This window comes from Acomys russatus, chromosome 1, assembly GCF_903995435.1.
Source record: "Acomys russatus chromosome 1, mAcoRus1.1, whole genome shotgun sequence".
In the NCBI taxonomy this organism is placed as follows: Eukaryota; Metazoa; Chordata; class Mammalia; order Rodentia; family Muridae; genus Acomys; species Acomys russatus.
This window is the reverse complement of record NC_067137.1, coordinates 20,954,027-20,964,961: the sequence shown is the minus strand read 5'-3', so window position 1 is coordinate 20,964,961 and position 10,935 is coordinate 20,954,027. Positions and strand designations below refer to the sequence as shown.

At 42.5% G+C, this 10,935-nt stretch overlaps 1 long non-coding RNA gene across 2 annotated transcripts in view; it reads right to left on the bottom strand.

The window, feature by feature from the left end:
* Nucleotides 1-1,562: 1,562 nt before the first annotated feature.
* The window catches only part of LOC127195758 (uncharacterized), a 111,142-nt gene continuing 101,769 nt past the window's right edge, over nt 1,563-10,935 (bottom strand). The window contains exons 3-4 of one of the 2 annotated variants that reach the window (XR_007831393.1): nt 3,974-4,041; nt 1,563-1,626 (exon numbers count right to left, since the gene is read on the bottom strand). This is a non-coding gene — a long non-coding RNA (uncharacterized LOC127195758). The remainder of the gene's footprint in view (nt 1,627-3,973; nt 4,042-10,935) is intronic. The other variant, XR_007831394.1, reaches the window with a different exon arrangement.

The window sequence follows — 10,935 nt, the reverse complement described above, 5'->3', positions numbered from 1 at the left end:
ATATGATAGGATGATTTGGGCCCAGGGGTCCTGCTCAAATTAAGGCACCAGCCAAGGACAATACAGGCAGTAAACTTTAAACCCCTACCCAGATCTAGCCAATGGACAGAACATTCTCCACAGTTCAGTGGAGAGTGGGGTATGTCTTTCACACGAACTCTGGTGCCTCATATTTGACCATGTCTCCTGGATGGGGAGGCCTGGTGGCACTCAGAGGAAGGACAGCAGGCTACCAAGGAGAGACTTGATACCCTATGAGCATATACAGGGGGAGGAGATCCCCCTCAGGAACAGTCATAGGGGAGGGAAATAAGGGGAAAATGGGAGGGAGGGAAGAATGGGAGGATACAAGGGATGGGATAGCCATTGAGATGTAACAAGAATAAATTAACAAAACATTAAAAAAAAAAGTGTAAATTGCTTCTAAGAAGCAACATCTAATGGTGTCATCTGGCCTCCACAGACATGTATACATACGCACCTGCACACATATGCATACACAGGCACACAGAAAGAGAGAGGAAGAGGGAGGAAAGAGGGAGGGAGAGAGGAAGAGGAAGGAGGGAGGGAGGGAGAAGGAATCCTGTTGTATCTTGAAATGCCTACCCCACCTTAAATTATTCCTCCAAGTGTCCCTGTCTCTTCTGCTCCTGCTGTTCGGCATGGAGTCCCTAGTGACAAGTGACAGCATACTCTGGGAACTCCAAAGCCATCTGGTAAGACAGATGAGAGTTGCTGGGCTTTCCCTTCCAGCACCCACTCCCTACGAGCCTCTCCAATGGCACAGGTATCTGGGAAGCAGCCACTTGCTCCTAGCCTCTCATCCACTGCCCTGTCCCCCAGGATTCCACTTGATTCTCTCCTGATGCCCAGAAAGAGATTTCCTGGTATAACAATATAGGTCACTTCCCAATTTTTTCCTTTCCAATTATTGGACATAGCCACAGGTCTTCTGGGCACTCGGCTCTTCCTGTCTCAAGTGACCTTGCTATTTCCCACTGCCTGGAACAATAGAATACATCAATTATAATAAAATAGCTCCAATTTCTTGGCTCCCCAATGCCACAAAAGCCCTCTTGGGAGCAATAAACTGTGTGCCCATCTAAGACAATCACCTCACTCTCTCTTGATTAACCTCTTTAAAATCCAAGCCACTATCCCCAGGAGTAGCAAGGCCCCTCCTTGGAGTAAATCATGAGCCATTGCCAGGGCTTCCCTGCACTCCAATTTCAACTCTACAAACATGAATAAAGTCACTGCAGTGCAGAGCAGCCCTCCTGGGTCAGTTTCCTCCCCTGCAGAGGCGCTGCATGGTCATGGGATTGAACTAAGGTCACAGACACGGAGCAAGGGCTCTCACATAATAGGTGAGGCCTGTGTCCATCTTTCAATGCAGGAGTCAATGGATGGTGTCTGCGGCTCATAACTCGGGAAGCAGTAACCCAGGCATTATTTTGAGGCATTCAATAAGCTGCAGGAAAACTAAAGCCAGAGACAGGACAAGTGCTTGCCTTCAAAGAACTCTGTCTAGGAGGACAGGAGGTGGACAGCAGGGCACCCTCCTCTCATTTTGAATACTTGTGTCTTAATCAATGTGTTAACCACAAGCATTGATTTATCTTCTTCCTGTGGAGACAAACAAAGAGAAAAGTAAATGAGAGGGATTTAAAAACAAGTTGAAGCAACACTTATCCATGAATTATACTCAGAGGATCTATAGCACTGGGAAAGACTCTAGCTGGCCTCTCCTCTAGGGGTGCCTATAGGCCTTTATGTATTTACAGACGGAGAGGCAAGTGCTGGGTGGAAAAACTTCTGGCTCTACATCTTCCAGGGGACTTTTGCTCATAACTGTCTAATCTCAACAGCAGAATCCTGTAGCAGTGGTTGGCACAGGAAGCAGATCTGGGGAAAGCGTGAGCCCAGGTCTTCCTCTCTAGTTGTATGCTGATGGCCCCAAGGGTCTTGTTAGCAGGACTAATTGGCGTTCAGCTGTGGCAGTCTCCATAGTGCAGGCTGCCCTCTGAGTGGTGGATGATGCTCTAGGGAGCCATGTTTGTTGAATCTGGCCCACTGATGAGGAGAGGGATGGAGAGGTAGTTTTATGTATGGACAAAAACTGAAGGTTTTTTTTTTTGTTCAGCAGTACTCTGGTTCTGTCATCTTGGGGCAGCTGCTCACAGTGGGTAATATAATTGCCAACTTGATACAAGCTAGGACCACGTGGGAAGGTAGGCACAGTAAAGGCCTGCCTAGATTAGGTTGCCAGGTGGGCATGCCCATGCGGCTGAACTAAGATGGGAAGACCCAGCACATTACAGGTGGTCCCATTCCCTGGGTTTGCGTCCTGGACTGTAGAAGAGTAGAGAAATCCATCTGAGCAGAAAGCATGCACATATTTGTTTCCTGTGCTCCTGACAGTGGACAAGGAGCTTCAGGTTTCTGCCTTGAACCCCTGCAGTGATGGACTTGAACGTGGACTTGTGAGCTAGGCAAGCCTGCTCCCTCCTGCTGTTGCTGTTTGCACGGTGTTCTATCACGGCGATAGAGTTGAAAATAGGACACCACTTGATAGCTCTGGGCCTTGTTATGTTGATCAATACAATGGGGATAATGATAGTACCTACCTCATGGGAGTTCCTTAAGGTTCATACATGGTTCCTAAAGTTCATACATGCGGAGCACTTAGAATCATGCACAGCACATACGCACATACTGAAGTTCTCATCAGTGCTGACTTTCCCAAATACTATGCCAAACGCCTACATTGTTTTTTACATAAATACACATAAATTAAAATTTTGTGCATGCCTGTAATCCCAGCACTCGCAGAGGCAGAGGCAAGGAGATCTCTGTGAGTTTGTGGCCAGCATAATCTACAAAAGCAAGTCCAGGACAGCCAAGGCTATGCAGAGAAACCCTGATTTAAAAAGAAAGAAAGAAAGAAAGAAAGAAAGAAAGAAAGAAAGAAAGAAAGAAAGGAAAGGAAAAGTGAAAGAAAATTGTGGATCTAAACCTATGAATCACGCTATTCTTTAATATTCCAGAGTATCAGCTACTTGAAAAGCTGATGGCTCACTATGTCAGAAAACCAATGGAACTGACATTGGTTTCTTTCTTTCTTCCTTCCTTCCTTTCTTTCTTTCTTTCTTTCTGGTGTGTTTGTTTGTTTTGTACTTACTTTTATATTTTGGTATTTCAACACAGGGTTTCTCTGTGTAGCTTTGGTTGTCCTGGATTTGCTTTGTAGACCAGGCTGACCTCCTCAAACTCATAGAGGTCTCCCTGCCTCTGTCTCTCCAAGTGCTGGGATTACAGGTTACACCACCTTGCTGGGCCCAGGATGTTTTCTTTCCTGATGTACCAAGAAACACCTGAAAGCACCACCTGGAAAGAAACTAGCACATTCCAGAACTTCAGGGAATAATTTTATATATTTTTTTAAATGACTGTAAGACCAAGAATTGCTAAGTGTCAGTTGACACAAGTATCCACAGTGTCTTAGTTAAGGTTTTATTGCTGTGAAGAGACACCATGACCATAGCAACTCTTATAAAGGAAAATATTTAATTGAGGGAGCTGAGAGTTTCAGAGGTTTATTCTATTATTGTTATGGAGGGAAGCATGGTGGCATGCAGGCAGACATGGTTCTGGAGAAGGAGCTTAAAGTACTACATCTGGGTCTGCAATCAGCAGAAAGAGACTGTGTCATACTGGCCAGACTTGGACATATATGAGACATCAAAGCCTGCTTCCACAGTGACACACTTCCTCCAACAAGGCCCTACCTCTTAATAATGCCACACCTCCTAATAGTGCCATTCCCTGTGGCCAAACAATCAAACATGTGAGCCTACGGGGGCCACCTATTCAAACCACCACACACAGTAGTATTAGTAGCAAATTATATTAGTTGGTAGCATTATATAGTAGTTAGGAGTAGTTAATGTTGATGTTTTGTGCCATTGGTTACCTTCTTCCATTTTTATATGCATTCTAGAGATGGAACTCAGGCCATTAGGCTTGTAAGCAAAACTGTACCTGTTGGTAAAAGCATTTAATCTCTTAGAATAATGCCCAGCACAGTACAGAGAAAGCATTCAAAAGAAGCATTCTCTACACCCATGGCTCATGACCGAGCTATATTATAGAGCTACTGTTATAGAAACAACACTGTACTGGCACAAAAACAGACAGGTAGACCAATGAAGCAAAACAAAAGACCCCAAATGAGTGACCATGATGACAACAATCAGATACATGGCACAGATGTATAAAGCACACACTAGAGAAAAGACAGGCAGCATCTTCAATAAACCATGCCAGGAAAAATAGATATCCAAATACAGAAGAATGAAATCAGATCCATATCTATCACTTCCCAAAAACCAACTCCAAATATATCAAAAGCTTCAGCATAAAATCTGAATCTACTAGAATAAAACATAAGCAGTTCCCTACAGAATAGAGATTTAGCAAAGAACTTTCTGAATAGGACTCTATTTGTCCAGTAGCCAAGGCTAGAAATTGATAAGTGGAGCCTCAGAAAAATGTCTAAGAAATCTCTCAAAAGATGTTCATCATCCTTGGCAACTAGGGAAATGCAAATTAAAACAACTCTTGAGATGCTCCCATCTCATCCTACTCAGAATGGCTAAGATCAACAAAACAGATGATGGTAAGGATGTGAGGAACCATCACTATTGGTGGGACTGTCAACTGTTCCAGACACTCTGGAAATCAGTGTGGAGAATCCTCAAAGCCAAAAACTTTTCTACCATATGACCCGGGTCAACATGCATCCAAAGGACTCAAAATCCTACTCCATAGAAACTTGCTCAGCCATGTCTGTTGCTGCTCTCCACAATAACTAGGAAATGGAAACAACCTAAATGTCTCCCAGCTAAAGAATGGATAATGAAAATGTGTTACACATATTCTGTGGAGTACTACTCAGCTGTAAAGAAAAATAAAATTTTCAGGTAAATAAACTGAATTGAAAAAATATACTTTACTGAGTGGGATAGTCCAGACCCAGAAAGACAAGCTTTTCCTGTTTGCTTTTATTTGTGATTCTTAGTTCTACATCTTTAAATGCCAGTATATAACCTAGAGTAAACACACACACACAAAAACAGAATATTAAAGAGGGACTAGTCAGGGTGCCACTACAGAGTGGAGAATCATAGGACATTGGACATAGGGGCCATGAAGAGAGAAATAGGGAAAATGTGGGGCTTTTAACTGGGAAAGAAGGAGAGACATAAATATAGAAAGAAAGGGAGGAAGGGAGGCTAAATACCACTAAGCATGCTTAAAGAGGATACAAGGGATCATTATTTTATATTTACCAAAAATTACATATAATACATGTAAATGTATGTGTACATATACATTTTATGCCACTTGGGATGAAATATGTTCCCCACAAGAGCCATGGACTATCTAACAAAAGCCACAGTGCCATGCACGAGAAAGGCCATTTCAAGTTGTGGGCTGGGGAGTCTAAGAAGCCCCCCAAAAAATATAGGCTCTTGTTGTTGTCCTTGCTGGCCTCTCTGAATGTGAAGATAAGCCCTATCACTGAAGACATAATGTACTATGAACACAGAACTTGGAGCAATCTAACCCGGAAGCCTCATCCCTAAGAATCAGCTCTCAGAGTATCAAGAGGTACTGTGCAAGTTGATGAGGGAGAGGAGCATTCGCTAGTCCTACCCAGGTGCAAAGGCCATGAGCCATGGCAATGACTTGCCTGGAACATTTCCACAGTGAGGAAATGGTGACTCTTTGATCTGGGAGTTACCAACAGCTGTCTAATTGGATTTCAGACCCCCTTCAATGAGAAGGAAATCATGTCTGGTACTGTAAACCTAGCCAGCTATCTATGGCTGGATAGGTCATAGGCCTGAGAGAAGAACCTACTATCGCCACTTTCCCAAGCCGATATGATTCCCAGCCTCACTCTGAACACTTACACCCAGAGATGAGTATAGATTTCACCTCTTTTTGCACCAGAAGAAGGACGTTATAGAATTAGGTTAAATGTAGTCAAAATGCAGAGAACAACTGAATGCCGGGTGCCCATTCCCAAATGACATATCTAGAACACAACCCTTGCATCTAAGGCTCAGGGAATATCAAGGAAGAGGGCACAGAAAACTTGTAGGAGCCAGTCTAGAAAGTCAACTGCGAGACTGTCCCTTTAGCAGTGGCAGGGAAGCTATATCCGTGAAATCTTAACAACATAGCTGCCTAAACAAGACCTGAACAGCTTCAACAACAGTTGATGTCCCAATACAGAAGGAGAAGCTACCAACAAGGCCCCTACACCTAGCTGAGGAGAGAATTTCTCTGCCCAGGGATGAACCAGGCAGATGATTGGTTCTCTAGTGCCGAGTGGCTAGCTCTAGAAACACACACACAGCCACTGCTGAGCAGGTTCAGCAGGTTGTGTTTATACATTTATTGTTTATATGTACATGTAATAACAATGGTTAAAGAAGAGGACAGTGAATTTGGAAGGAAGGGACGTGCGAGTGGCAGGAGGGAGGAGAGGGAGTGGGAAAGTGATTATATTTTTTGTTAAATCTTTTAAAAATGGATTACTAAGTCCTGGCTGAATATTTGATACTGTTGGACATAGAACATCTTTGATTTTTTTTTCTGAGTTGATCGATATTTTCCTTTTATAATCATCAAAGCTGAGAATGCTGCTCCATACAAATGGATAGCGTAGCATGACAGGTGTGTTTAGGGCCATTCCAGAAATTGCTGGAAATTCTATCCTAATACCAAGCCAAGACTCATTTAACATTTGTGTGTGTGTGTGTGTGTGTGTGTGTGTGTGTGAGAGAGAGAGAGAGAGAGAGAGAGAGAGAGAGAGAGAGAGAGAGAGAGAGAGACTCAGGTCAGCAATTCAAAAAGCAATTTTTAAACTCAAACATTCTAACACAACACAACCCAAAGTTATACTAATTTGATAACGGCATGCTGAGTAAAAATACAAAAAAGCCTTTGTTTTCCACTGTTAAACTATTATGTTCATGTAAAGGCAAAAACTTACTTGAATACTGAAAACACTGGAATTTGTAGCATATGATAGCCTTGAATGAGGCAGACAGCCATGGAGAAGTGCATCTTCAATCCTGGTACTTGAGAGGCAGACACAGGTAGATCTCTGTGATCTCTGTGATCTCTGGGCTAGCTAGAGCTACATAGTGAGACCCTGTCTCAAAATGAACAAGTGAAAACAAAACAGTCTGGCATCTGGACTAAGGTGTTGGTAGCATTTGTCAACACTATATGATACAATGTCATGCACAATGCAGAGTTCACATGTCTGTTCTGTCACATACAAGGCTGTTGTGAAGCCATGTGATACCACACAGACATGCACTTCCAGAGATGCTTCAGAGTCATCACACATCTGACTGGAAATTAACCTTTAGCCATTCTGTGTTCAGAGCCTTTGCTCATGCCAAGTTATTTCTGATCCCCACATTCAGTTGGACAAGGTTGGGACTCGCAGTTTAAAAAGCTGGCAGAGAAGACAACGTGACGTGACACAGTTGAGGATATTCACCTCTATGATTCCATGGTTAAACTATTATGTTTTAACATGTGGGTGGACCATGGGACATATGCAAGGACATTCAGAGGAGCACTGCACTGAGATAGTAAAAAGCATTCATTAGCTGTTAAATGGGTAAATACCTGGCTTATTTATGCAAATGGTAATACCTATATTTATACAATGTTTATAAGACACACAGTAATCTTCTTTATCTATGGCACATATGTTCTAGAACTTTCAGTTGATGCCAAAATCTGCAAGTAGTACCAAACCCTACTAACCAATTATCTTCCTCTATATGCACATCCATACTTGAGATAGTTCATAAAGAGAAAACAATTACATCATAGATTTAGACATCTTGTCTGTGATTAGTGGTCCCTGCTGCTTTGGGTGGTGAGGCAGCTCACCACATCAGGGATGCACAGAAGAGCAAAAACTTCTTAGCCTGTGGCCAGAAAGTGAGAGGAGGATGCCTGGAATCCCATAGTCTCCCATAAGGAACTCTTCCAATAGCCTAGGGGCTTTCCAAAAGGACCCAGGTCCTAAGTGTCCACAGCCAAGAGACAAACTCTCTGCAGAGCAAGCCATGAGCCACATTGTGGCAATGCCTATAATAAAATGTAATCTTCTTGGGCTATTAAGATGGTTCAGTGGGTAAGAGCACCCACCAGCCAACCTGATGGCTTAAGTTCAATCTCTGTGACCCACGTGGAAGAAGAAGAGAATCAACTTCTGCTAAGACTCTACTGATCACACACATGTGCCATATCATGCTTGCTACTCCTATCATCCAACAAACTAAATAAATAAATAAATAAATAAATGTATGTTTAGGTGCTACAGACAACGTGGCTCTGTGGTTAAGAATACTGTCTGCTGTACCATCTACATCACAGTGCAAGGGGATTGGATGTTCGCTTCTTGCCTCTGTGGGCATTGTATGTGAATCCTGCACATACATGCAAACAAAACACCCAAATGCATAAAAATGAAGAAAAATCCTTCAATAAGCCAGGTATAGTGACACATGCCTTTGATCTCAACACTTGAGAGGTTGAGGCAGGATGGATCTCTGTGAGTTAAAGTCCAGCCTGATATACGTAGTTTCAGGCTGACCAGAGCTACATAGTGAAACCCTGTGTGGTGGTCTGAAATGGTCCCCCATAGGCTCATTGGGAGTGGTATAATTGGAGGTGTGGCCTTGTTGTAGTGGCTGTGTCTTTGTTAGAAGAAGTATGTCATTGGAGGGTGGGCTTATAGGTTTCAGAACCAGTGAGCTAGTGGCTCACTGTCTCTTCCTGCTGCCTGCTGTTCCATATGGAGAACTTCCAGCTGCCTCTCCAGTACTATATTTGCCTGTGTGTCACCATGCTTCCTGCCCTGATGATAATGGTCTAAACCTCTGAGTTGTAAGTCAGCCCCATTAAATGTTTTCCTACACAAGAGTTGCCATGGTCATGGCTACTCTTCACAACAATAGAAACACTAAGACACCCTCTCTCAAGAAAAAAAGTTTAATCTTTGCATCATGTGAACATGAATTAATAATGAAAAATAATTTTCCCATGTCAGATGTTAAATAAAACAACTCTGAAATTATATATCTATAATAAATCACTATAATTAAGTATACAAAGAGTAAGCAGAAAGTCAGTCAGACAAAAGCCTATTATATTTTGTGCTTATTAGCCAAACTTTAAAACCGTGGAATGCTTATTTGATGTTACTGAGATAATGTCTCATATAGCCCAGGTTAACCTTAAATTTGCTTTGTAGCCAAAGGATGAGTTTAAATTCCTGACCTTCCAGCTGTGTACAGGTATGATGTAAGAATGCTTTTAAAATAATCTGATAGGCACAGCCAGCGGAGGCAGCAGAGGTGAGCTCCCCCTGAGGCGGCCTGGGGGAGGGGGAGCGGTGCAGCCCCTACTACCTATTCCATACCTTCCTGATCCACCTGGGGCATAGTCAGGATAGCAGAGGTCTGCAGGACCCCAGGAACACTCAGGTCCATCTAAGGCACAGCTACCAGAGGTGAGCAGCCCGCTCTTCCCTGAGCTCCATTGTCAGGCCCAAGGCTTTGCGGGATTCACTGAGGAGTCCTGCGTCAGAAACATTTGGCCAACAGCAAGAGCAGCCAGATGGCTAAAGGCCAGCATAAGAACACAATCAACAAGAGCCAGGGAAATGTGGTACCACCAGAGCCCAGCTGTTCTTCTACAGCAAGCCCTGGATATCCCAACACTGCTGAAGCACAAGAAGATGACCTTAAATCCAACCTTATAAAGATGATAGAAGCCTTTAAAGAGGAGTTGAAGAAATCTCTTAAAGAAATATAGGAAAATAGTATAAAACAGGCTGAGACCTTTAATAAGGAAATGAATAAATCAATTTTAAAAATACAAGAAAACACATTAAACAGGTGGAAGAAATGAATACAACTGTCAGAGACCTGAAAATGGAAGTAGAAGCAATAAGGGAAACACAAATTGAGGGAATCCGGGAGATGGAAAACCTAGGGAAGAGAACAGGAACAACAGACACAAGCATCACCAATAGAATTCAAAAGATGGAAGAAAGAATCCCTGGCAAAGAAAATATGATAGAAGAAATTGATACAACAGTCAAAGAAAATGTTAAATCTAAAATCTTCCTGACAAAAAACATGCAGGAAATCTGGGATATTATGAAAAGACCTAACCTAATAATAGGAATAGGAGAAAGTGAAGAGTCACAGCTCCAAGGACCAGAAAATATTTTTAACAAAATTATAGAAGAAAAATTCCCCAACCTAAAGAAGGTGATGCCTATAAACATACAAGAAGCATACAAAGCACCAAATAGATTGGACCAGGAAAAAAATCCTTCTGCCACATAATAATTAAACACTAAGTCCACAGAACAAAGAATGAATATTAAAAGCTGCAAAGGGAAAACGTCAAGTAACTTACAAAGGCAGAACTATCACAATTACACCTGACTTCTCAGAAGAGAATCTAAAAGCTAGAAGGACTGGCAAAGATGGATTACAGTCTCTAGAAGATCACAGATGCCAACCTAGACTACTATATGCAGAAAAACTCTCAATCACCATAGACGGAGAAAACAAGATATTCCAAGACAAAACCAGATTTATACAACATCTATCCACAAATCCAGCCTTACAGAAATACTAGAAGGGAAACTCCAACCCAAGGGAAAAAACTACACCCAAGAAAAGACAGAAACTAAATAATCCCACATCAGCAAAAACAAAAGACGGGAAGCATGGATGCACACACACACACACACACACACACACACACACACATGCATGTGCATATGCATGCAGCAGCACCACCAATATCAAAATAATA